Source organism: Loxodonta africana, chromosome 21, assembly GCF_030014295.1.
Source record: "Loxodonta africana isolate mLoxAfr1 chromosome 21, mLoxAfr1.hap2, whole genome shotgun sequence".
Lineage (NCBI taxonomy): Eukaryota > Metazoa > Chordata > Mammalia > Proboscidea > Elephantidae > Loxodonta > Loxodonta africana.
The window spans coordinates 48,581,310-48,605,936 of record NC_087362.1 but is presented as its reverse complement, the minus strand read 5'-3'; the positions used below and the strand labels follow the sequence as shown (position 1 = coordinate 48,605,936).

The 24,627-nt window shown below is 38.2% G+C and overlaps 1 protein-coding gene and 1 long non-coding RNA gene across 4 annotated transcripts in view; both read left to right on the top strand.

Annotated features, from left to right (window-relative positions):
- SNTB2 (syntrophin beta 2) overlaps positions 1–24,627 on the top strand; it is a 119,138-nt gene that overhangs the window by 605 nt on the left and 93,906 nt on the right. The window lies entirely within an intron of this gene.
- LOC135228366 (uncharacterized) overlaps positions 7–24,627 on the top strand; it is a 55,127-nt gene continuing 30,506 nt past the window's right edge. The window contains exon 1 of the long non-coding RNA XR_010318858.1: positions 7–24,092. This is a non-coding gene — a long non-coding RNA (uncharacterized LOC135228366). The remainder of the gene's footprint in view (positions 24,093–24,627) is intronic.

The following is a 24,627-nucleotide window of genomic DNA, read 5'->3' as shown; positions in this document are numbered from 1 at the left end:
CCGGGCGGGCGGGACGCGGCGGCAGTCGGGCTCCTGGGCGCGCACTTTGTTTCTGCCACCCTGCGCCCTTGGCGGGGCGAGCTTGTTCCCTCCCCCGGGGCCTGCTTTCCTTCCCCTCGGCTTGTGGCCGGTCTCTACCACACCCCGTCTTCTGAGGGTTTGAATGTGGAAAAGCTGATGCTCCTTGCAGGAAAAGTTGGGCAGACGCCGAAGTGTGGCGTGCAGTCTCTAAGGGTAGACTCGGCTGCGTTTTAGTAAAAAGCTGCCGCGTTTGAAGCTCCCCCCTCTGCGCGATAAGCTGCCGCTAAGAGCTGAGGGAGCCCGAACAGCTCGCGTTTGCCTGCTGAGAAGTACCGAGGTGGCTCGCTCTTCACTCACCTCTGGCTCCCCCGGGCGGGCGGGTCTATAAAAAAAATCCATCCACACTGATGCTTGGGCAAACCACCAAAAAGGCTGGTTAATGTATGGGAATTTAACCCATCGTTGGCTCTCAACAATAACCTAAGGCGATCGTAGCACTTCATTGAAGCCAGAACGCTGAAACAGCAAGTTTGGTGTGGTTAACGAGCCTTGTTTAACAGTGGAGGCTCACGTGTTTGAACAGTGACTGCCAGACAGAGTTTTGTCCCTTTTGCAAGAGGCTGGTGCCAGCTCCCTATCACTCACAAGCATGCTGCTTTAAGACTATGAAGCTTTTTATGAGCGACTTGAAATGGTAAATCACAAGATATATTTGAATGGCCCGGATTATTCTTTACCTTGATTATACGTGTAGGTCTGTAACCTGGGTCTTTTATGATGAATTGATGGAACTATGGCAGAATTAAATCTCATCTTTTATAAGGACCTATGCATAGTGGAGATGATAAGAGTATTGTAAATGTGATTTGAAAACCCAGTTACTTATATTTTTGAACAATTGGCTTTGTTTCACTTGTGATTCAGTCATTGAAGAAGCACTTATTGCCACCCCTGTAGAAGCGAATATGAAAGTAGAAGATGCTGTCCCTACATGGTCCCTGGTTGGGGAAATGATAGAAACATGAAAAACAATTTACAGTGAGGAAAAAAACTAAGTTCTTGATTGTGTAGTGCAAACTACATATAAATCCCAAACCAAAACCCATTGCCATCAAATCAATTCCGACTCATAGCGACCCTACAGGACACGGTAGAACTGCCCCATAGAGTTTCCAAGGAGCATCTGGTGGATTTGAACTGCCGACCTTTTGGTTAGCAGCCATAGCGCTCAACCACTATGCCACAAGGGTTTCCATATAAATCCCAGGGGGATGCAAAATTAGAAAGTAGTGGAAATGGGAACTAGTGAGGGAGGTCTTCATCAAGGAGCTGAATCTTGAGCCAGGTCTCCAAGGAAGCAATGGACTTAGGCAGAGATGAGTCAGGAGGGTATTCCTGGCAGAGGAAGAACAGAAGAGAAAGGATGAGGTGGGGCGGAAGCAATCAGACTGAGAGGCTAGGAGTCCAGCTTGGTAAAATGATTTTCACTCTTTTCCAAATCTGTGTGTGACTATTTGAGACAGTATTAGTTTGCAAGTAAGTGATTTAATATATTCCAGTTGTGAAATTTAAGTGTCCTACCTTTATAATATTCTATTTATAAATCCTATTTATATCCCACTTATTAGGTGGGGCTAAAAGAAATTTAAAAATTAGTGTTAATAAAAGGGATAAAAGCACAGATTGTGACTTGAGCAGTGTGTGAAAAAATTTTTTAATCTTAAATGAGTACCTTGAAATTGGTCAAGGTAAACATTTGGTTATAAATTCTTAGAGGCAGAATACTGAATTTAGTACTATTTATACTGAGTGGTGATGAGCAGTTAAACCCTTCATACCATACTTTTAAAAAACAAAAAATAGTTTTTGCTTATAGTTTGAACCTGGTATTCATACCAGTAAAATGAAAAGTATTTAGTAAATGTTACCTGGTATTCATTAACCTAAAATAGGCACATGTACTTTTAGAAAGAGGGTTTACAAATGGCAGTGTAATAATATATTTACTAAATGCCTCTTTATCAAACACACAAGTTCTACTTTATTTTCCCATTTGGTAAAAGACAAGCAGTTTTTGTCCTTATAGGTCTAGGGAATATGGTAGGTTTATGGCATTGCATTTTTAAGCCAAGGGGAATCAAAAATAAAAGTACTCAAAATATTCAAAATCACTGAGAACAGTATTTTAATTAAAACAAACAATATTTAAAATCAAGAGTTGGTGTTCCATCCACTTTTAAAAAGATAAATTTAATGCTTGACCCTTAAAGTTTCCAAACCCCATTGTCCTCTTACTAGATGTCTCAAAACTTGGAAAACTGCCTTAACATACAGTGGTGCTCTTTTGTGGTATGGGCAGGGAATTCCAGGCATGCCCTTGCCACCTCCATGCCAAGGAAAACTGTAGTCTCTGGTCCTTTTTTTTTAAAAGAACCTTTTTTTAAAAGGGACCTATTTTATCTGAAGGATATGTTGAGGTTGTTCATTCACTAATTCATTACACATTTATTCAACATCTGCCATGTCCCAGGGTTTATAGGATTTTTTCATTGGCTAGGTTTTGGAAGAAAATTGCCAGGCCTTTCTTCCTAGTCTGTTTTAGTCTGGAAGCTCTGCTGAAACCTGCCCACCATGGGTGACCCTAATGGTATTTGAAATGCCAGTGACATAGCTTCCAGCATCATAACAAGCCTCCACAGTACTACAAACTGAGAGACTGGTAGTAGTCTGTTATACACCAGATCACTGTGAGTCAGAGTGACTCAAAGGCAACTAACAACCATGTGCTGGAGGCCCTCAGGAAGCTTAGAGTTGACTTAAGAGAGAGATAAATAAGTACAGTAAAGGGCTTAAAGTGCTTTCTGGAGGGGGCACAGCACAAAGGAGGGAGAGGTCTACACAGATCCTTAATTGGAACCAGAGTTTACAGATGCCCAGGAAAAGGTTGATGGAAAAGTTGAAGCTTGAAGTGAGCCTTCCCCTAAGAGAGAGCTGCACCAGTAAAGACACAGAAGTGTGAGACATTAAAAGTTACCCTGCCTAGTGAGGGCTGAATACAAGCGAGGACTTTGTGGTCAGACAGACCTGTGTTTGTTTCTGGCTCTACCATTTGTGGTATCCCTAGGCAAGTTACTCAACCTTGCTAAGCCTTAGTTTCCTCATTTATAAAAAGAGGATGGTAATAATACCTCTCTCAAAAGGTTGTTATTTATTGGACATCAACTTATGTGCCAGGCACTTTTTTGGGAATTGAGAACACAGCACTGAACACAAAACCAAAGACTATGTGAGGAGAGTAGGATTAGGTCACGAAGGTATGCTGTGAGTTAACAGACACAGGCAAAATAGCCAGGAGAGCAAGTTGTTAAAACCCAGCAGTCCATTTTACCTGAAAAGAAATACCTAATAAGAATAAGAATTGTTTTAGGTGAACCGGTTCAGAATGAGTTTGCATTTCTTGGAAGCAAACAACTTTTTCTAATCGTGTTTTGCTGTTTTTCTACCATTTCTTGCATAGGCCAACTTTTTTATCTTTAAATTTTGCATTTAGTTTCCCATCCCTTCGATTTGTTTCATCTTCCTTCACACTTTACTACTCAGAACCTTAAAACTTGCCAGTAGGTGTGTACTTGTATTTTGGCTAGTGACTTTTGGCATTGATATTAAGACCTGCAGATTAAATAGCCTTTGTATTAATAATGCAGGTTGTGAGCATGAAGGGGTGACTCTACTCACCTATCACATATCGTATGTTGAATTTACTGTCCTTTGTGTTAGAAACAGGGTTTATTCTGAAAGATTCTAGAATTTATATTTTTAAGTCTGTAAAATTGGTTAAATGAATTAGACTACACATCAGAAGTATTCCAGAGGAGGTTATGGAAATGGTATAAAGTGTTCAGCTTGAGGTATGATATTAAGGAAAAATCAATATTTTTAAGCAATTCTCACTGGGAAAATGTTGAAAATCATATTTTATTGCCTAAATATGATTCTGAAGTATTGTTATCCAACCGTCTGAAAAGAAAATGATGAAGTATTGTAGAAGAGGTAGCCTGGCATGTATTTAACTTCAGAATTGAAAATAATTTTTGTATCCAGGGTGGTCTGAGATTTTGAGTGTCATATATAATAAGACTTCTTTGTGTGTGTCGGGGGACTTGTAACGAATACTGCTGACATTATTAGGCTGCTAAGTTAAAGAGAAAAAAAAATTTTTTTTTTTTTTCTCGAAGTTAAAGAAGCTGGTTTCAATTCCTGCACTGACCACTTTCTTTAGTGTATGTTGGACAAGTTGAGAGTTTCCTAGGGAAAATATTTTGCATTTTGTTTGAGATTTTGCATGTATATTCATTAATCTGTCTCTTAAAGGATGACTAAATTGTCAGGATGTTTATGCATTTGTACTTGTTTCTTTTTGTTTAGCTAGCCTCTTTATGTTTCACTTGAGTGATTAAGATATGTTCAAATGAGAATCCATGTCTTTATAAACAGATTATTTCTTATAGAGTTCCCTTCATGTTAAAATATGACCCCCAACTTATTACCAAAATATATGGGAAGTTGATTAATTCTAATACAGAGTGGTTATGAAAATTTTAAGAATGTTTTCAGGGACCATAACTAGGCTTTAATGTAGATCTCAGCCTATAGCCTCTGCTGCTATGTTCCTTACTGTGTTATCCCTTCATGTGTAAACGTTACTCTACCTCGTGACCAAGTGTATGCCTTTGTACATAAAGGGTGAGGTATATGTGACTATGGAACAGTGTTCTACTGTTCTGAGCTGGCTATTCCAAGGAGCCAGTCGGCATCATTAGCACTTTTTTTATGTTATACTTTGTGGAAAATGCAAGCAAGCGGCATTATTTGTTGTTCAGTTACTTAGCACCCTGTTCTAACTGAAAAATAAATAATGCCATTTGCTTGCATTTTCCACACAAAAGTATAACATTGCCTTGCATTTTTATCGAGATTAGTTTTTGCTTATCTATGTATTTTTATCTGTATTTTCTCATTTGATCTTTACACAGCCTTGTAAGGTGAGTGGACTGTTTATCTTTGCTTTATAGATGATTAAACTGAGATTCACTGAGGTTAAGTGACTTACACAAGTTCTCGTAGAATTTTCCTTAATTTTTAGGGAGAAATTTTAATGTTTCCTTTGGCCAAGAGGGAAAATCTTGCCTGAGATTTTTAAAAATGTAAAGCCTCATCTTATAGATGACAAAATAAAGACCAGAGAGGTTAAGTGACATGCTTAAGGTCACCTAACAAATCAGTGGTGGAACTTGGACCAAAATCCAGTCCAGTGTTTTCTCATCTGTACTGTGCTACCTACCACCAGTCAGATCTTTAAGCAGCATCTTCTGTGCATCATCATGTTGCAGGGTGCTGTGAGAAATCAGAATGCAAAAGAATTTGAAGATGGTCCTTGTCACCAAAGGGCTTAGAGTGAAATTGGGGTGAGAAAAGCTACCACATAGGGAGTAATTGCTAAAATGTGTAGTACTAACTCTTCAAGAGTTCTCTGAAAGGAATGATGAGTGGGGAATGGAAGAGTTTTATGTGATTCATGGGAAAAGGAGAAGTTCATCTGAGGCTTGAAGGACAGGTTGCTTCTCTGTAGATGGAGGGAAGGCAGTCCAAGTACAGCTCTCAAGATAAGGTAAAACCCACTGCCATAGAGTCGATTCTGACTCATAGCGACCCTATAGGACAGAGTAGAACTGTCCTATGGGACTTCCAAGGAGTGGCTTGTGGATTCAAACTGCTGACCTTTTGGTTAGCAGCCAAGATTGTAGCCCTAGTGGTGCAGTGGTTAAGAGCTATGGCTAAAACCAAAAGGTTGGCAGTTCAAATCCACCAGCCTCTCCTTGGAAACCTATGGGTTAGTTCTACTGTGTCCTACAGGGTTGCTGTGAGCCGAGATTGACTCGGCAGCAACTGCTGTTTAAGGTAGTGAGGAGAACAGCTAACTGAAATGGATTTGGGAGACTAAGATAAAGTTGGGTAGATAAATTGGAGCCAGATTATGGAATACCTTGAGAACCAGCCAGAGGAACTTGGACATTTTTCATTCTGTCAGTCAACATTTGTTAAGAACCTACTGCAAGTGAGGTGTTGTGGTACATCCTGGGAATTCAAAGTTGAGGATAATCCCTGCCCTTTAGGTAGTATGGAAACAATTATTTGAGTGCTTTAATAGGAGTGAAAACATGGTACCCTGGAAGCAGAGGTAGAAGTACAAAGAAGATAGCATGTCAAAGCCAAGAAAGTGATAAGTAACTGGTGTGTTGAAAGAAGTAATTCAGCATGGGTAAGGTACAGGAAGTGTGTGCCAGGAAAGCAGGCAATAAAGGAGGACAGGAATGAGATTAGAAAGGGCCTCATGCATTGCCAAGCAGTGGTCTCCAAATGGAGTTTTTTTTAAGCTGAAAAAGAAAGTGAAATTGAGCTTTATTAATATTTAATATATAGATGACACTGATTCTTTCACTTAATCTTATATGATCATCCATGCTATAAAACATTTGATTCACAAGGTGGTGTCCTGAGGGAAGTGTGGAAGCTTCACAAAGCAGAGGGGCTAGTAATGATGACTGTCTTAGTTATCTAGTATTGCTATAACAGAAATACTACAAGTGGATGGCTTTAACAAAGAGAAATTTATTCTGTCACAGTCTAGTAGGCTACAAGTCCAAATTCAGGGCATCAGCTCTAGGGCAAGACGTTCTCTCTCTGTTGGCTCTGGAGGAAGGTCCTTGTCATGAATCTTCTCAGGCATGGGAACCCCGGGCCCAAAGGATGCCCTCTGCTCCCAGTGCTTCTTTCTTGGTGGCATGAGGTCCCCTACTCAGGTAAGGTGTGCGTCAGGGTTGTTTCCTTTCACCATACCTATTCAACCTGTATGTTGAGCAAATAATCCGAGAAGGTGGACTATATGAAGAAAAACGGGGCATCAGGATTGGAGGAAGACTCATTAGCAACCTGTGTCATGCAGATGACATGCCTTTGCTTGCTGAAGGTGAAGAGGACTTGAAGCACTTACTGATGAAGGTCAAAGACCACAGCTTTCGGTATGGATTACACCTTGACATAAAGAAAACAAAAATCCTCACAAATAGACCAGTAAACCACATCATGATAAGCGGAGAAAAGATTGAAGTTGTCAAGGATTTCATTTTACTTGTATCCACAATCAACACCCATGGAAGCGGCAGTCAAGAAATCAAAAGACAGATTGCACTGGGCAAATCTGCTGCAGAAGACCTCTTTAAAGTGTTGAAAAGCAAAGATGTCACCTTGAAGACTAAGGTGCACCTGACCCAAGCAATGGTGTTTTCAGTCGCCTCCTTTGCATGTGAAAGCTGGATGATGAATAAGGAAGACTGAAGAAGAATTGACACCTTCGAATTGTGGTGTTGGAGAAGAATATTGAATATACCATGGACTGCCAAAAGAACGAACAAATCTATCTTGGAAGAAGTATAACCAGAATGCTCCTTAAAGCAAGGATGGTGAGACTGCATCTCACATACTTTGGTCATGTTGTTAGGAGGGATCAGTCCCTGGATAAGGACATCATGCTTGGTGAAATTAGAGAGTCAGCAAAAAAGAGGGACACCCTTCATGAGATGGATTGACACAGCAGCTGCAGCAATGGGCTTAGGCATAACCATAATTATGAGGATGGTGCAGGACTGGGCAGTGTTTCCCTCTGTTGTACATAGGGTCACTGTAAGTCAGAACAAACTCCATGGCATCTAACAGCAACAACAACAAGTCTCTGCTGGCTTCTCTTTCCTTTTATCTCTTATAAAAGGTGGTGCAGGCCACACCCAAGGGAAACTCCCTTTACATTGGTTCAGGGATGTGACCTTAGTAAGGGAGTTACAATTCCATGCCCTTTAACATAAAATTACGATCACAAAATGGAGACAACCACACAGTACTAGGAATCATGACCTAACCAAATTGACACATTTTTGGGGGACACAATTCAATCCATTATCATATTGCAACATATCATAGTTTACTTGAACCTGGTTGAGTAGATTTATGTTACATTATCTGCTTTTAACTAAATCTTTACAAAGCGGACAAGTAGTTTAAAGATTTGCGCAAAGAAACCATGGACTGAAGGTAATTCTAACACTGCAAGTGATAAGAAAAAGGTAGAGCTGCCGTTCTACTCCTCATGGGAGCTCTTTTTCACATTTCAAGGTAATCATCTCTGTGAAGAAGTCGGCCTAAAAATTGGTATTTTCAAGAAGACTTTGAAATATGGATTTCTATACTTTATTATTAATAATGAACTTCACCCTAAGAGTATACTTTACTTTGAGCCATATAGTAGCTAATGATAGGTGTATTTTAATGTATTTATTTCATCTTTATCTCATTCTTTATTTCTACTTTTTTATGTTTCATAATATATATGCATTTATATTTATAGATTGAGTATACATATAAGTGTTTACTAAAATTTTTACCAATAGGTGTGTACTGTCAAAAAGTTTTAGAGACCACTGCTATAGGCATGGGAGCCACCAAAGTGCTTTAAATGAGGGAGTCATGCTTTAGAAAGTTCAGAGTGGCAGATGGAATGTAGGAGCTCAAGACATAAGATAAGGGAGAGCAGTTAGGAGGCTCTTCTAGAACTATAAGGACAGTGAGACTGGCTGGGCCAGTTTAAACCTGAAAAATATTAAGGAGATAGAAACAACAGGACTAGACTAAATGATCAGTTTGTTTGGGGGCTGAGGGAGAGAGGGAAATGGAGGATAACCCCCAGATTTCTGGCTTCAAAAACTGGGTAGACTGAAACCAGACTGAGTGGGGGAGGAACTAGGTTTTTGGGTAAAGATAAGAAGTTTGGTTTTGGACATGTTGAATTTGAGTTGCTGGTGTGACATCCTTATGGAAAAGGCCTTTAGCAGATTGAAAGTACAGGTCTGTAGTCAAGAGAAATGTTAGAACTAAGGTGAAGGTTTATGAAATGTCAAGGTAGAGGTGGTAATTGAAGCCATGAGTGTAGATGAAATCATCAAGAGAGAGTACAGATTAAAAGAGAAGGAGAACCAAGAAAGAACCCCAACGTTTAAAGCAGAGGTCGAGGAAGAAGCATCTGGAAAGGAATGGTGGGGGACACTAGGAGGAGAGTCTGGAGGAAATGGTGCAGTGGAAGTCAGGGAGGCAAGAGTTTCAAGAAAGAGGAGGTGATCAGCATCTTCAGATGCTACAGAAGCCAAGAAAGTTGAGAACTAAAAAGAGTACATTGGACTTGATAGTTAGTGAACAAGATTGTTGGAGTTCTCAGTAAGAACAGCGTCAGTGGAGTGATGGGAGCAGAAGGCAGTGAGTAGACTTCACTTTAAAAAAAAAAAGTTTCTCAGCAAAGTAAAAGAACAATTGAATGAAGCATCCAAGGAAGATTTTATTTTTGTGGCTGTTAATGTTTTGAATGGGAAAGAATTGGGACATATTTCTACAGCAAGGAGAAAAAGCCAGCAGAGAGGGAGAGAGGTTGAAGAGATAGGAGAGAGGATGAAAACCGATGCGGTCTGTTTCTGAGCCAGGAAGTGACATGATGAGAACAGAATTTTTGGTTGGCAGCAGTGGATGCACTGGATTGCAAAGGGGAAAAACCAAAGGTAGGAGAAACTACAGCTGTTGTAGTAAAAAGTAATCCAAACTAGAGGTAATAAGGGCTTTCATTGGGTTTCAGTGAGGAGTGGCAATAAGAATAGAAGGGAAGATTTGATTCAAGGAACATTTTAAAGCAGATGATTCTTGCAAGGGGACATAGCAGAATTTACTGGGGACCTTTTTCTACCTAGACTGCCTCCTCCTAACTGCCCATTTACCCAAAAACTTGACACTTGTGGAGAATCTGTGTCAATGAGCCTCTGTTACTAGCATGGACATTTGATCTCCCAGGAACATTGGAGGGGAAAATGGAGAGCCACTGGTTTTGTTTTGTTTTTTTTCTTTTTTTAAAATTTTTATTGTGGTTCAAGTGAAAGTTTACAAATCAAGTCACTCTCTCACACAAAAACTTATGTATGCCTTGCTATATACTCTCAGTTGCTTTCCCCATAATGAGACAGCCCGCTGCCTCCCTCCACTCTGTTTTCGTGTCCTTTTCGCCAGTTTCTAACCCCCTCTACCCTCTCATCTCCCCTCCAGTGAGGAGATGCCAGCATAGTCTCAAGTGTCCACCTGATCTAAGAAGCTGACTCCTCACCAGCATCCCTCTCCAACCCATTGTCCAGTCCAATCCTCATGTGAAAGTTGGCTTTGGGAATGGTTCCTGTCCTGGGCCAACAGAAGGTCTGGGGCCATGACCACTGGGGTCCTTCTAGTCAGACCATTAAGTCTGGTCTTTTTATGAGAATTTGGGATCTGTATCCCACTGCGGACAGCCAGTGTTTTAAAGGAAGAAATGACAAGGTATGGAGACAGATTGGATGTAGTGAATTAGCCTTGAGGTTTCTGTCCAAGGACAGTAGAAGAATGGCTGTTACCAATGGGGAAAAAAAGAATGGAATAATTGGGAGGGTGTTATGCTTATATCGTTCAGCTTTGTTATAAAGCGCTTATGTGACATAACTGTTGGCTGTGGAGATTAAGGAGAAAAATTTTTATTTCTAAACATTACCCTGTAACTGGTCACACAGAACGGGAGCATATTTTTCCTTTATAGGGTCTTTTTTCTAGATTAAAGAAAGCTTTTGGCGTCCTCTGGAGAATGGATGGTATGTTCTTGTGAGTTTAATATTTTGTGTCTAGGGAAATACAAGTGATTTAGTTACTTTAAGTGCCTCTTTAAGAAAGATGAACTGATTCCTTCATAAAATTTGTGTTCAATTTCAGCATAAAACAAAATTATTCCTGAAGTAATTTTTTATATGACCGAAGTGCCAATGATTATGGTGTCAGTAGAATTCCCTTTTAAAAAGAATAAAAGAGTTACAAAACTCAAACTTGGTTTTATTTCTGTGACCTGACTCCCAAGACATTACTAGAATGCTTTGACATATTGCTAGTTAAAGATATGTGAAGTGCAAATTTTTTTTAACTTTTCTGCAACGTTTTTCTATTGTCTTGTGACCCTCTTGTTTTTAAATTTATGAATTATTTAGAAGACTTCATAAAATGTAAACTTAATGGGATAGAGAGATGAGAAAGTTGAGGTAGTATATCTTTCAATTTAATTAATCTGTTATATATATAAAATATTGCTCCTCACATATGGAAAATGGAAGTTTTTATTTTTTATTGAAAGAGACCCAGAAAAAGTATAAAATATACTTTTTAAAAATGAGTTGACATCCAACTAGCAAAATTAAAAAAGAAAGGACATTTGTCTTATTCAAAACTCTTTTGATTTCAAAGTATAGAAATCTATTTAAACTTATATAAAAGCACAGGGATGTTGTAAAGGTGCCGACAGGTCTCGGGAATCCAGGAAAAGCTCACTCTCATTTCTCCTTTCTCCTCAACTCAGAGCTTCTCTCTTTCTCTCTGAGCATATCTGCTGTATCAGCTGTGTTCTCGTCCTTTTATGGTTTCATTTTTTACATTTAACTCTTTACATAGAATTTATTTTGGCTGTGGTATGTGGTAGAGATTTAACTTTTATTTTTCCAAATAGTTAACTAGTTGTCTCAGCATTATTTGTCAGATAATCCGCTTGCATGTTTAGTTCTGATAGATTGGTAGTGGCTGCCTGCCTGGAATGCCTCCTGGGGAAAGATTCCAAAGTCATAGCTGGGTTCAGCAGGAAATAGTGCTATGATTTATTAGTGATGTCTGCAGTGAATATGCCAGAGGGTGGGGTAGAGTACACGTACTACATATCTGCCACCCAAAAAATGACCTGTCCTTTTCTCATTGATTTGAAATGCACCTTTTTCATGTACTCAATTTTTTATATGGTGGAGTCTAATTCTGGATTTTCTCTTTGAATGTTTTGTAACATATCTGGACTGATAAACAATATCATGATAAATGAAGAAGAAATTGAAGTTGTTGATGATTTTAGCCTACTTAGATGAGCAATCAGTGTCCATGAATGCAGCAATCAAGAAATCAAATAACATATCGCATTGGGCAAATCTGCTGCAAGAGACCTCTTTAAAGTTTTAAAAAGCAAAGATGTCATTTTGCCGACTAAGGTGCACCTGACCCAAGCCATGGTCTTTTCAGTCACTTCATATGCATGTAAAAGTTGGACAGTGAAAAAGGAAGACAGAAGAATTGATGCATTCCAACTGTGGTGTTGGTAAAGAATATCAAATATACCATGGACTACCAGAAAAACCAAGAAATCAGTCTTAAAAGAAATATTACCAGAATATTCCTTAGAATCAAGGATGATGAAACTTTGGCACACTTACTTTGGACACATCATCAGGAAAGACCAATCACTAGAAAAGGACATCGTGGTTGGTAAAGTAGCAGGTCAGTGATAATGAGGGAAACCCTCAATGAGATAGATTAACACAATAGCCGAAACAGTGGACTCAAACATACCAACAACCATGAAGATGGTACAGGTCTGGGCAGTGTTTTATTCTGTTGTATATCAGTCACTCTGAATCAGAGCCAACTCGATGGCATTTAATAATAACAATTCAAGTGGACTGTAGCAGGCAAGAAAAATTTTAAATAATCTATTGTTATTCTTTAAATTTTTCTTGTATGATATAGTTCACTTATTTCTCTAGATGAACTTTGGAATGATTTTATCATTAAAATCCTTTGATATTTTGACTGAAATTGGATTAAATCCATAAATTAATTTGGAGAGAATTGATGTCTTTGTATACTCTCTTTCCAAATACTGGATCTCACTCATTCATGTTCCAGTCATGCAGCCAAGGGGTATATAAGGAATGTTTCAATTGGCCAGGCCTAGGTCAGGAATTCACCCTTGGAGCCAGGGAATGGGGCAACTCCATTGGAACCACATGGACTGAAGGTGGAAAGGGTTGGTTCCTCAAAGGTCAATTGAGGTGATGCTCTCAGAAGAAAGGGGAAGGATGCTAGGCAGACAGAAACCACAGATGTCCACTGCATTGTTGTAAAATCAGAAAATACTGATAGAGATTAAATGGGAAAGTACCATGTTAGTTAAGAGATTTAAAAACTTTACAGTAAAAGGAAGCCAGAAGAATAAATTTGCTTGGGTACTGGTCAGCAGTTGAAGCTTTTTAAAAATTCTCGACACTTAAAAGTGAGTAATAAATTATTCTCAGCATTTATTTTGGTGGTATTTTGAACTTTTCTGTAAATTTCAGGCAACTTTGCAAGTATGCATTGTGATCATATTTTTACAGCTAGGATAACACAAATATAAAGAGCTTAGGAATAGGCCTTAAATTCAGAGATGAGGACTGAGAAAAATCTTTACTTTGTCTATAAAAATGTTGTTGTTGTTGGGTGCCATTGACAGTGAACTGCCCCATAGGCTTTTCTTGGCTGTAATTTTTATGGAAGCAGATCACCAGGTCTTTCTCCTGTGGAGCCAGGGCTCTTTCTATCAATTTTTTTTTTTGGTAAGAATTATTTTGATTGCAAGCGGCAGAAACCCCAAACTGACCTAATTTGAGCAGAAGTGGAATGTATTGCCTCATGTAACTCTTAAGACTAGGAGTAGATCTAGGTTTAGGTACTGTGGGATCCAAAGGCTCAAATTATCTTGGCCACCTCATCTGCTGTGGAGAGTCTAACCCTGTGCAGTAACATAAGATGGCACCAGCAGTTCTAGGAATATATTGCACCAACTTAATAACCCCTGTTTAGAAAAAAAAAAAGGTTTTTTTCTAGCACCCATATATCAGTCTCAGGGAAGGACTCTGATTAAGCTCTGCTTTAGCTTTACCTACCCCATCTTTTTGCCAAGTTGGAGACTATGATTAACCAGGCCTAGGTCATATACCCTGCCTGGTATATCAAGGTTGGCAGCCTTACAGAGCTATGTGGAATGGGTGGTTGCTAGGCCAACAACAACAAAAAAAAACAACTCATGTCCATTATAACAAGGCAGATGTTGAGGCTTGAAATGTTTTATAGCTAAATTATTGTTAAAATTAATAATTATTGTTATTACTAAATTATTGTTAAAACTAATGACCGTTATTGAGAGCTTCCTCTACTAAGCACTTTGCATACATTAGCACAATTTATTCTTTAACAGCCCTATGAGTGTCATTTCCATTCTAAATATGAAGAAATTGAATTCTGGAGAGGTTAAATAATTTGGCCAAAGTCACAGTACTTGTAGGTGGTAGAGGTAAGATTAGTTACCTAGATTTGTTAGACTCCACAGCTCTTGCTATTTTAACCATTATAATAGAGTACCTCTCTGACGGAACAGCTTGGATTAAGTTGCTTGCAAGTCCAAAGACTAACAGGATTTATTATGATGATTGGGTTAATGTGTAGGTAATTGTGCTCTGGATTCTGTGTTATTGCATCTGTATAGAGGTTATCCATCTTTGTCTCTAATTTTTCATTCTGGGCACAAATAGAGAACTGTATGTAATTAATCAACTCATAGTAAATGCCCACACCCTGTTAGGAAAGGTACTCTGGGAGAAATGGAGAGAAAATATGCGTTTACGGAGACTCTACTTTTAAGAAATACCAGAAACGGTTTTACAAACACTAATAAACTAACTAGACGTAAATGAACACAGAGTATTTCATACATTACAAATCATAGACAAAGCTGGGAGAGCTTGGAATAAAGGAGCAAGTAATATTAGAATGTGTTTTGAGTCAGATGAGAGAAGGGAGGGACATGGAATAAGGTGGAAGGTGGGGAAGATGTAGGTATTCTTTGTAAGGGAAATGGCATGTCCAAAGGGCAAAGATAGGAACAAGCAAGTGATGTTCAAACTCCAGCAAACACATTGGATGAAATAGCCAATTTTCAAGATTCTGGAGCACCTACTTATTAATAATTTTAATATTTTATTAGTAATAATGATACTAATTCTTTAATGTTATAACTCTATTCATCATCCACTGCTTTTTAATGTAAAAACTCATTTTTCTTTTGTAATTATTGTAGCCAAATTTTTTGTTAGTTCTCTCATTTTTAATGTTTTACTATGTTATTAACTTTTGGAAAACACCAGTTTTAACAAAGTAGCATTCTCCAACCTCTATCCACCTTTACAAATTCTTGCCCAAGTGAAACACAGTCTCTTTGATGGGGACATTAGTGTCATGGATTTGCCTCCTTACTCAGTGGTAATTATCGGCTAGTAAAGGTATTTCGTTCCTGGAGAAGGACATCATGCTTGGTAAGGTAGAGGGTCACCAAAAAAGAGGAAGACCCTCTGCAGGATGGATTGACACACTGGCTGCAACAATGTGCTGAAACAGCAACAATTGTGAGGATGGTACAGGACCTGGCATTGTTTTCTTCTGTTATACATAGGATCGCTATAAGTAGGAACCACTCGATGGCACCTAACAACAGCAAAGGAATTGTTAGGTTTTTTTTCATTGCCATAAGGAGTGTCTACATTTAAGAAAACAGCTAGTAATATATCCATATTTTAGAGTATTTTAGAGTACTAAGAATAAATATTCTTTATTGGTCTTTTCAACTGTTATTAATTACATTCTAGAATTACAAATGCATTTATTTTTACAATGAGCATAAATTAAAAGTAACTGAAGAAATTAAAGTTGGCTGTGGCCCTACACACAGATATAAATTCTGCAAAAGCACGAACAAAAAAGACTAAAGTGAATTTCTGAAAAGCAGTGTTCATCGCAGATGTTTTAATATTGATTTACTTTGTCCATTTCTACTATAATAGAGTTGATTTTTGTACTTAACTCCATTTTATTTTAGGGTACAGAATAATAACAGTACTCACAAGACTGGTATAAAGTGTTTATACTGGAAAATAAAAAAAGTGAAATAATTTTAAGTATTGCCAAGCTGTTTTCACCACTCAGGTCTGGCAGGTAGTCTTTGACAGTTGTATTTATTTGCATATTTTCACATACACATTTTACAAGAAGAATGTTTTATCTCTGCTTCTCTCTCAGGAGATTGTGTTGGGAGAAGGGAGATCTATTCAGATCTTATTCCTCTACCACCTATCAGTTTCCTCCCACTATTCTCCTTTTATTTCTCATATTTCCTCCTACTTCCCCTGTGCTTCAATCTAAAAAGAAGGCTTTGGGATCTCCAACCCTGTGGATGTAGCTGTAGAAACTACCTGGTTCTTCAATACCAAAAATACTTCAGTTCCAAACTGAAGCTTGAGAGGACAAGGTACTTGAACAAAAATAAAGCAAAGCATTTTTTTTTTTAATTAACTTTTATTAAGCTTCAAGTGAACGTTTACAAATCCAATCAGTCTGTCACATATAAGTTTACATACATCTTACTCCCTAATCCCACTTGCTCTCCCCCTATTGAGTCAGCCCTTTCAGTCTCTCCTTTCGTGACAATTTTGCCAGCTTCCCTCTCTCTCTATCCTCCCATCCCCCCTCCAGATAAGAGTTGCAAACACACTCTCAAGTGTCCACCTGATTTAATTAGTTCACTCTTCATCAGCATCTCTCTCCCCTCCACTGACCAGTCCCTTTCATGTCTGATGAGTTGTCTTCGGGGATGATTCCTGTCCTGTGCCCACAGAAGGTCTGGGGAGCATTGCCGCCGGGATTCCTCTAGTCTCAGTCAGACCATTAAGTATGGTCTTTTTATGAGAATTTGGGGTCTGCATCCCACTGATCTCCTGCTCCCTCAGGAGTTCTCTGTTGTGCTCCCTGTCAGGGCAGTCATCGATTGGGGCCGGGCACCAACTAGTTCTTCTGGTCTCAGGATGATGTAGGTCTCTGGCTGATGTGGCCCTTTCTGTCTCTTGGGCTCTTAGTTGTCGTGTGACCTTGGTGTTCTTCATTTTCCTTTGCTTCAGGTGGGTTGAGACCAATTGATGCATCTTAGATGGCCGCTTGTTAGTATTTAAGACCCCAGATGCCATATTTCAAAGTGGGATGCAGAATGTTTTCATAATATAATTATTTTGCCAATTGACTTAGAAGTCCCCTCAAACCATGTTCCCCAGACCCCCGCCGCTGCTCCGCTGACCTTTGAAGCATTCATTTTATCCCAGAAACTTCTTTGCTTTTGGTCCAGTCCAATTGAGCTGACCTTCCATGTATTGAGTGTTGTCTTTCCCTTCACCCAAAGCAGTTCTTATCTACTGATTAATCAATAAAAAACCCTCTCCCTCCCTCCCTCCCTCCCCCCTTCGTAACTACAAAAGTATGTGTTCCTTCTCAGTTTATACTATTTCTCAAGATCTTATAATAGTGGTCTTATACAATATTTGTCCTTTTGCCTCTGACTAATTTCGCTCAGCATAATGCCTTCCAGGTTCCTCCATGTTATGAAATGTTTCAGAGATTCGTCACTGTTCTTTATCGATGCGTAGTATTCCATTGTGTGAATATACCACAATTTATTTATCCATTCATCCGTTGACGGACACCTTGGTTGCTTCCAGCTTTTTGCTATTGTAAACAGAGCTGCATTAACATGGGTGTGCATATATCTGTTTGTGTGAAGGCTCTTATTTCTCTAGGGTATATTCCGAGGAGTGGGATTTCTGGGTTGTATGGTAGTTCTATTTCTAACTGTTTAAGATAACGCCAGATAGATTTCCAAAGTGGTTGTACCATTTTACAATCCCTCCGCAGCCTCTCCAACATTTATTATTTTGTGTTTTTTGGATTAATGCTAGCCTTGTTGGTGTGAGACGGAATCTCATCGTAGTTTTAATTTGCATTTCTCTAATGGCTAATGATCGAGAGCATTTTCTCATGTATCTGTTGCCTGCCTGAATACCTTCTTTAGTGAAATGTGTGTTCATATCCTTTGCCCACTTCTTGATTGGGTTGTTTGTCTTTTTGTGGTTGAGTTTTGACAGAATCATGTAGATTTTAGAGATCAGGCGCTGGTCTGAGATGTCATAGCTGAAAATTCTTTCCCAGTCTGTAGGTGGTCTTTTTACTCTTTTGGTGAAGTCTTTAGATGAGCATAGGTGTTTGATTTTTAGGAGCTCCCAGTTATCTGGTTTCTCTTCATCATTTTTGGTAGTGTTTTGTATTCTGTTTATGCCTTGTATTAGTGCTCCTAGGGTTGTCCCTATTTTTTCTTCCATGATCTTTATCATTTTAGTCTTTATGTTTAGGTCTTTGATCCACTTGGAGTTAGTTTTTGTGCATGGTGTGAGGTATGGGTCCTGTTTCATTCTTTTGCAAATGGATATCCAGTTATGCCAGCACCATTTGTTAAAAAGACGATCTTTTCCCCAGTTAACTGACACTGGTCCTTTGTCAAATATCAGCTGTTCATACGTGGATGGATTTATATCTGGGTTCTCAATTCTGTTCCATTGGTCTATGTGCCTGTTGTTGTACCAGTACCAGGCTGTTTAAGCAAAGCATTTTTGATGGCCATTAACTCTGTGTGTGACCTTGGGAAGAAATAATTTCAGCATTACAAACCTACATCTCTTATCTATTAAAAATATCATCTCTTCCAGCTGTAATATTTTATAATTCTAAATATAGGATAGTTAGAGAATGGAGAGTTGTAGTTAATATGCCCACTGTCGTTGACGTCAAGTTGGTTCTGACTCATAGTTACCCCGTATGATTTCCAAGGCTGTAAATCTCTACAGACATAGACTGCCATATCTTTCTCTCACGGAACCGCTGGTGGTTTTGAACCACCAGTCTTTCAGTTAGCAGTCAAGCACTTTAACCACAGTGCCACCAGTTGATTGTATACAAATATAAGGATTGTCAGAGAATTAGAATATAATCAAATGATTTTTAACATTAACAACATTCTAAATATAATGGATTCTTTAATAATTCAGATGGAACTTTAGCATTTGCAATATCTGATTTTTCATATGTTGTTGTTCTAGAGATGCACGGAAGTGCCAGGTAAAAATTTTATGTTATGGATTTGCAGATAAATCAGCTTTTGCTGTTCCACCTTTTTAATAACTATCAACCGATCTCCTTTAGGCCAACACAGGCAGCATTTACTAAAGCAATCGTTTTCACTAAGCAGAAGATAATCACTTAAGAAAAATAGTGAACGATCTAGATTACAATTAATTTTGCCACTGATACTGTATAACTTGAAGTTTCTTTATTCTTTAGTGAATGAGGGTAAGACTTCTGCAGTGAAGATTTGTAATCTTAGTGAATATTGCAAAGAAAGGCCAAAGTCCAGGAATAAGATATCAAATTATTCTTCTTTACCTTTTTTAGTGTGAAAAGGGCAAACTATTTACATAAATTATTACGCTTGTTTGTGTTGGCCATGATTGTCAAACATAATCACTCACAGTTGCAAAATAGATGTTAGGAATATTTTGACAAGGTGGGGAGTCAGTTTCTTTTACAAAAAATTTAATATGTATCTCTATTAGAATTAGCACACTGGCATGCTCCTCTAGACTGAGTCCTTTGAGGAAAGAATTGTACCTTATTCATCATTGTGTTCCTGACACCTAGGAAAGTACCAGTTCCATTGTTGGTATTCTATATATTTGTTTAAGAAGGGTAGAATAATACAGAACATTGAATAGCAAGTATAAAAAGATCATATAAAAAAAAAAAGTTGCTGTTGAGTCTGTTCCGATTTGTGGCAACCCCATGCGTGTCAGAGTAGAGCTGTGCTCCATAGGGTTTTCAGTTGCTGATTTTTTAGTAGATTGCCAGGCCTTTCTTCACAGGCACCTCTGGGTAGACTCAAACTGCCAACCTTCCCGTTAGCAGTTGATTCTTTTTTTTAATACTGATTGTATTTGATTATACGAGTATACCACAGTTCTCTTGTTGATGGACATGTGGGGTATTTCCAGTTTCTGGATGTTATGAATGAGGCTGTTACAAACATTTTTGTTCAATGTTTTGTGTGAGTGAACATGTTTTCATTTCTTTTGGGTAAAATTGCTGGGTTATAGGGTAGATGTGTGTTTAACTTTGTAAGAGATGGTCAAACAGCTCTGTAGAGTAGAAGTTCCACGTTACACTCCCAAAAACACTCTATGAGCGTTTCAGTTGCTTTACATCCTTGTAGACATTAGGTGTTCCTACTCTTTTTATTGTAAGCATTTTAGTGGGAATGAAATGGTATTTCGTTGTGATTTTAATTTTTATTTCCTCAGTGAATAAAGATATTGAGCACCTTTTCACGTTTTTATTGGCCATTCATATATCTGGCCTTTTTTATTAACTGAGTTATTTATTTTTTCATTGTTGGTTTGTAGGATTTCTTTATATATTCTGCATACAAGCCTGTTGTCAGTTGTATGTGTCGTGAATATTTCTTCCCAGTCTGTAGCTTATCTATTCATTTTCTTATGCGGTCCCATTTATTTATTTTGTCTTTTACTATTTGTACTTTTGTAACTAGATAATCCATGTTTAAAAACTAGGCCTGACAGTGTTTATAGTTTGTACATTTAGGTTGTTAATCCATTTTAAATTTGTTTTTGTGTATAGTGTGAGGCATGGGTTCTGTTTCATTTTTTTGTATGTGGAAATCCAGTTTTCCCATCACCATTTATTGAAGAGACTCTTCTTTCCCCATCAAATGAACTTAGCACCCTTGTCAAAAATCAGTTGACCATAGATGTGTCTGTGGGTTTATTTCTAGACTTTCAGTTCTATTCCGTTGGTCTATGTGTCCATTGTTATATCAGTACCTGGCTGTTTTGATTACTGTAGCTGTATACCAAACCCATTGCCATCAAGTCGATTCTGACTCGTAGTGACCTTATAGGAAGGAGAGAGTAGTACTGCCCCATGAGGTTTCCAAGAAGTGGCTGGGGGATTCAAACTGCCAACCTTTTGGTTAGCAGCTGTAGCTGTTAACCACTGCGCCAACAGGGCTCCTGTAGCTGTATAAAAAACCCGCTGCCGTCAAGTCGATTCCGACTCATAGCGACCCTATAGGACAGAGTAGAACTGCCCCATAGAGTTTCCAAGGAGCGCCTGGTGGATTTCAAACTGTCAGCCTTTTGGTTAGCAGCCATGGCACTTAACCACTAAGCTACCAGGGTTTCCCTAGGTGTATAATATGGTTTAAAATCAGGAAGTATGAGCCCTCCTACTTTGTTCTTGTCTTTCAACTTTGGCTTAGCTATTTGAGGCCTCTTGCCATTCCATATAATGTTGAGGATTGGTTTTTCTATTTCTGTAAAAAAGGCTGTTGGAATTTTGATTGGGATTGCATTGAATCTGTAGATCATTTTGAGTAGTGTTGACAATATTAACTCTTACAATCCATGAACATGGGACATCTTTCCATTTATTTAAGTCTTCTTTAATCTCTTTCAAAAGTTTTTTATAGTTCTCATTGTATAACTCCTCCATGTCTCTGGTTAGATTTATTCCTAGGTGTTTTATTTTCTTAGATGCTATTGTAAATGGAATTTTTTCCCGAATTTTCCTTTCAGATTTCTCATTGCTAATGTATAGAAACCCAACTGATTTTTGGTTGTTGACGTTGTACCCTACAATTTACTAAATTGCTCTGTTAGCTTTGGAAGTTTTCTTGTGAACTCCTTGGGGTTTTCTATATATGGGATCATATCATCCATTTATTTTCTTAATGGTGGATTTTGATAAGCAGAAATTTTTTCTTTCATGGTTAGTGTTTTTTGTCCTGTCCAAGAAATCTTTGCCTGGGTTCTCCAAGGTCACAGAAATCTTCCATGCTTACTTCCAGAAACTTTATGATTTTGAGTTTTAAGTTTAGACCTGTGATCCATCTTGAAATTATTTTTGTGTGTTAATTATTTTTCTTTGCTATTACTTTGCCTTCATCTAACTGAGAAAGTTCTTGCAGCCTAAATATCCTCATTACTTCTCTTTGGGGGAAAATGGCAGAAGACCACTATGTATTTAACTTTAACCAAATACTGCTGCCACAAATTCATTTTTTTCCCCTCCACAGTGTTGTCTCTGTGAAATCTCAGATAAATCAAGTTGTCTCTCTCCGTTGTTTTTTTATAGTAGCTCCCCATCACACTTCAAGCCCTCCAAAGGCCTGGTTTAAAGCAGTATATTCAGGAAAGCCATAGGAAAACTACATCCTGGCCTAAAAGTTGTCACCAGGAATAATGAAGTATTATATGTGATCAGATTCTTATTTTGTGGATTTTGATACCTTCTTTACATTTTATTTAAGCATCTTGTATGGTGTTAACATTGTAATGGTATTAATATCACAGAACTAGAAGATTACTTATTAACACTAATAAATGGGAGAGAATGAACTGAACCAAAAAGTTGCAGTTTTACAACTTGCAAACACTCTTAAATGTAGATTTGTACTTAAAGCAGCAGCAGGCTAACTTATTTTTGTGATGTTGATGTGCTGCTGAATAGAAAAAAAATGGTAAATTGGCAAATAGAAAGTATTAAGGAGGCATGGGCATAAAATCCTTTAATACTGCTTAGTAAGGTATTAATTTATTCATTTGAAGAAATTTAAAATTCTTTTATGAAAGGAATGCATTTTTCAGTTGAGAGTGGGGGACTGTTGCTAATTCATTGGGTATTATCAGGTTTGCATTCAGGGTATAGCTAAAAGGAATGTTAATCCTGTTAGATTTCAGTTATTGTCAAAAGCAACACTTCTCAAAAAAAAAAAAAAAAAACCTTAGAAATTATTCTCAGACTATCAGAAAAAAAAGCCTGAATGGTTATTCTAGATTTCTTATTTGGAGGGTAATAATTGATTTTGGTTAAAACACAATGAGCAATCAGCTCATTCATGTAAGATTGATTACTTTTACAGATTAGCTTCTAAAATATTTAATATCAGTCAGGTTTCTCTTGCTCTCTCAAATTCTGAGGAGAGAGCAAATTGCAAAATGTAATTAGAGAGGTGAATCTGCTGCTACAAAATAACAAAAAATCTTGAAGATGTAAATTATTTTTTATATATCCACTGTTGTGGACCCCGTACTTGTCCTTTCCATTAGCAAAAATGGTGGAATTAGAAGTCCTGACCCCCATAGAATTTTGTTTCTCATGTTATTTTAACATGCTGGCTGTTCATACATGCCTCCTTCCATGATATTGCCCCAGCAATATCTCCTCAGCAGTAGAAGGATGCTGTATATGTAGCTATCATGGGCTGGTATAGTCATAGCCTAGAAGCTAAAATCAAGGTGAAAGCTAGGGATTCAGTGGTTTATTATGGTCTAGGAGAAAGCAAAAGATCCAGAAACCTGTAGGTCAAGGTGATCAGAACAGGCCAGGGTTGCCTATCTCCTAGGGTAAGAAGAGGTACTATTGAACAGAATATGTTGTTGTTGTTAGGTGCCATCGAGTCGATTCTGACTCATGGTGACCCTATGCACAATAGAACAAAATACTGCCTGGTCCTGAGCCATCTTTACAATCATCATTATGCTTGAGCTCATTGTTGCAGCCACTGTGTCAGTCCACCTCATTGAGGGTCTTCCTCTTTTCCGCTGACCCTGTACTCTGCCAAGCATGATGTCCTTCTCCAGGGACTGATCCCTCCTGACAACATGTCCAAAGTATGTAAGACGCAGTCTCGCCATCCTTGCTTCTAAGGAGCGTTCTGGTTGTACTTCCTCCAAGATAGATTTGTTCATTCTTTTGGCAGTCCATGGTATATTCAATATTCTTCGCCAACACCACAATTCAAAGGCGTCAATTCTTCTTCGGTCTTCCTTATTCATTGTCCAGCTTTCACATGCATATGTTTTATACAAAGTAACTAGGATATAATCCAGCCCAATGAGCACATAATAGGAGTTCAAAAACTGTTAATTCCCTTTGCCTTATTTTTTTTTTTAGATATTTCATACCTGGATGGAAAGTTGCTCCAGGATCTCAGACTGCCTGTCTGGAGAAACAGGAGCTGAGTTTAGGAGCAGATCAATGAAGCAACACAAGTTGGTAGAGCTCTGATTCATCTCCCTCTCATACAGCCTATGTTGAGATCATCTGCTCCTGTAATTTTAGTTGGGTATCTTATCTATGATGTTGAACTACAGCTTTTTGTCCTCAGCCTTTTTGTGATCCCTTATCAGCATATCAAATTTAAGATGACCTAGGCAAACTTCTTCACAGTCACTTATTGCTTGATTAAAGGGCTATATAGTCCCTGGCCCTGTCTCCTCTGTTCTCTTTGTCTAGGAGACTTTCTCATTGTTCTTGTACTTGCCAACTTCATCTCAAAGCTTAGGAAGAAACCAGGAGGAATTTCTCACATCTCCCCAGTTAGTAGACAGAATTTCAAACAAATGCTTTTCTTAAGATCTTATGACGGAAGGTAGTGTGATGGTTATTGTTCATACTAAATGTAGGTTATGAATTTTATGCACTATTGCAATTTTTAAGAACAGTGTTAACCTTTGGGTTTTTCCCTTTTATTTCCCATTTAGAGGAGTTTTCCCTAAACCCTTCCTTGAACTTAGCTTTTTTATTGCAATCAGAATCTGTTATTTATTGAGAGGCTCCCTTTAATATTTTCTTATAAGCTAGAGACGGCGAGGA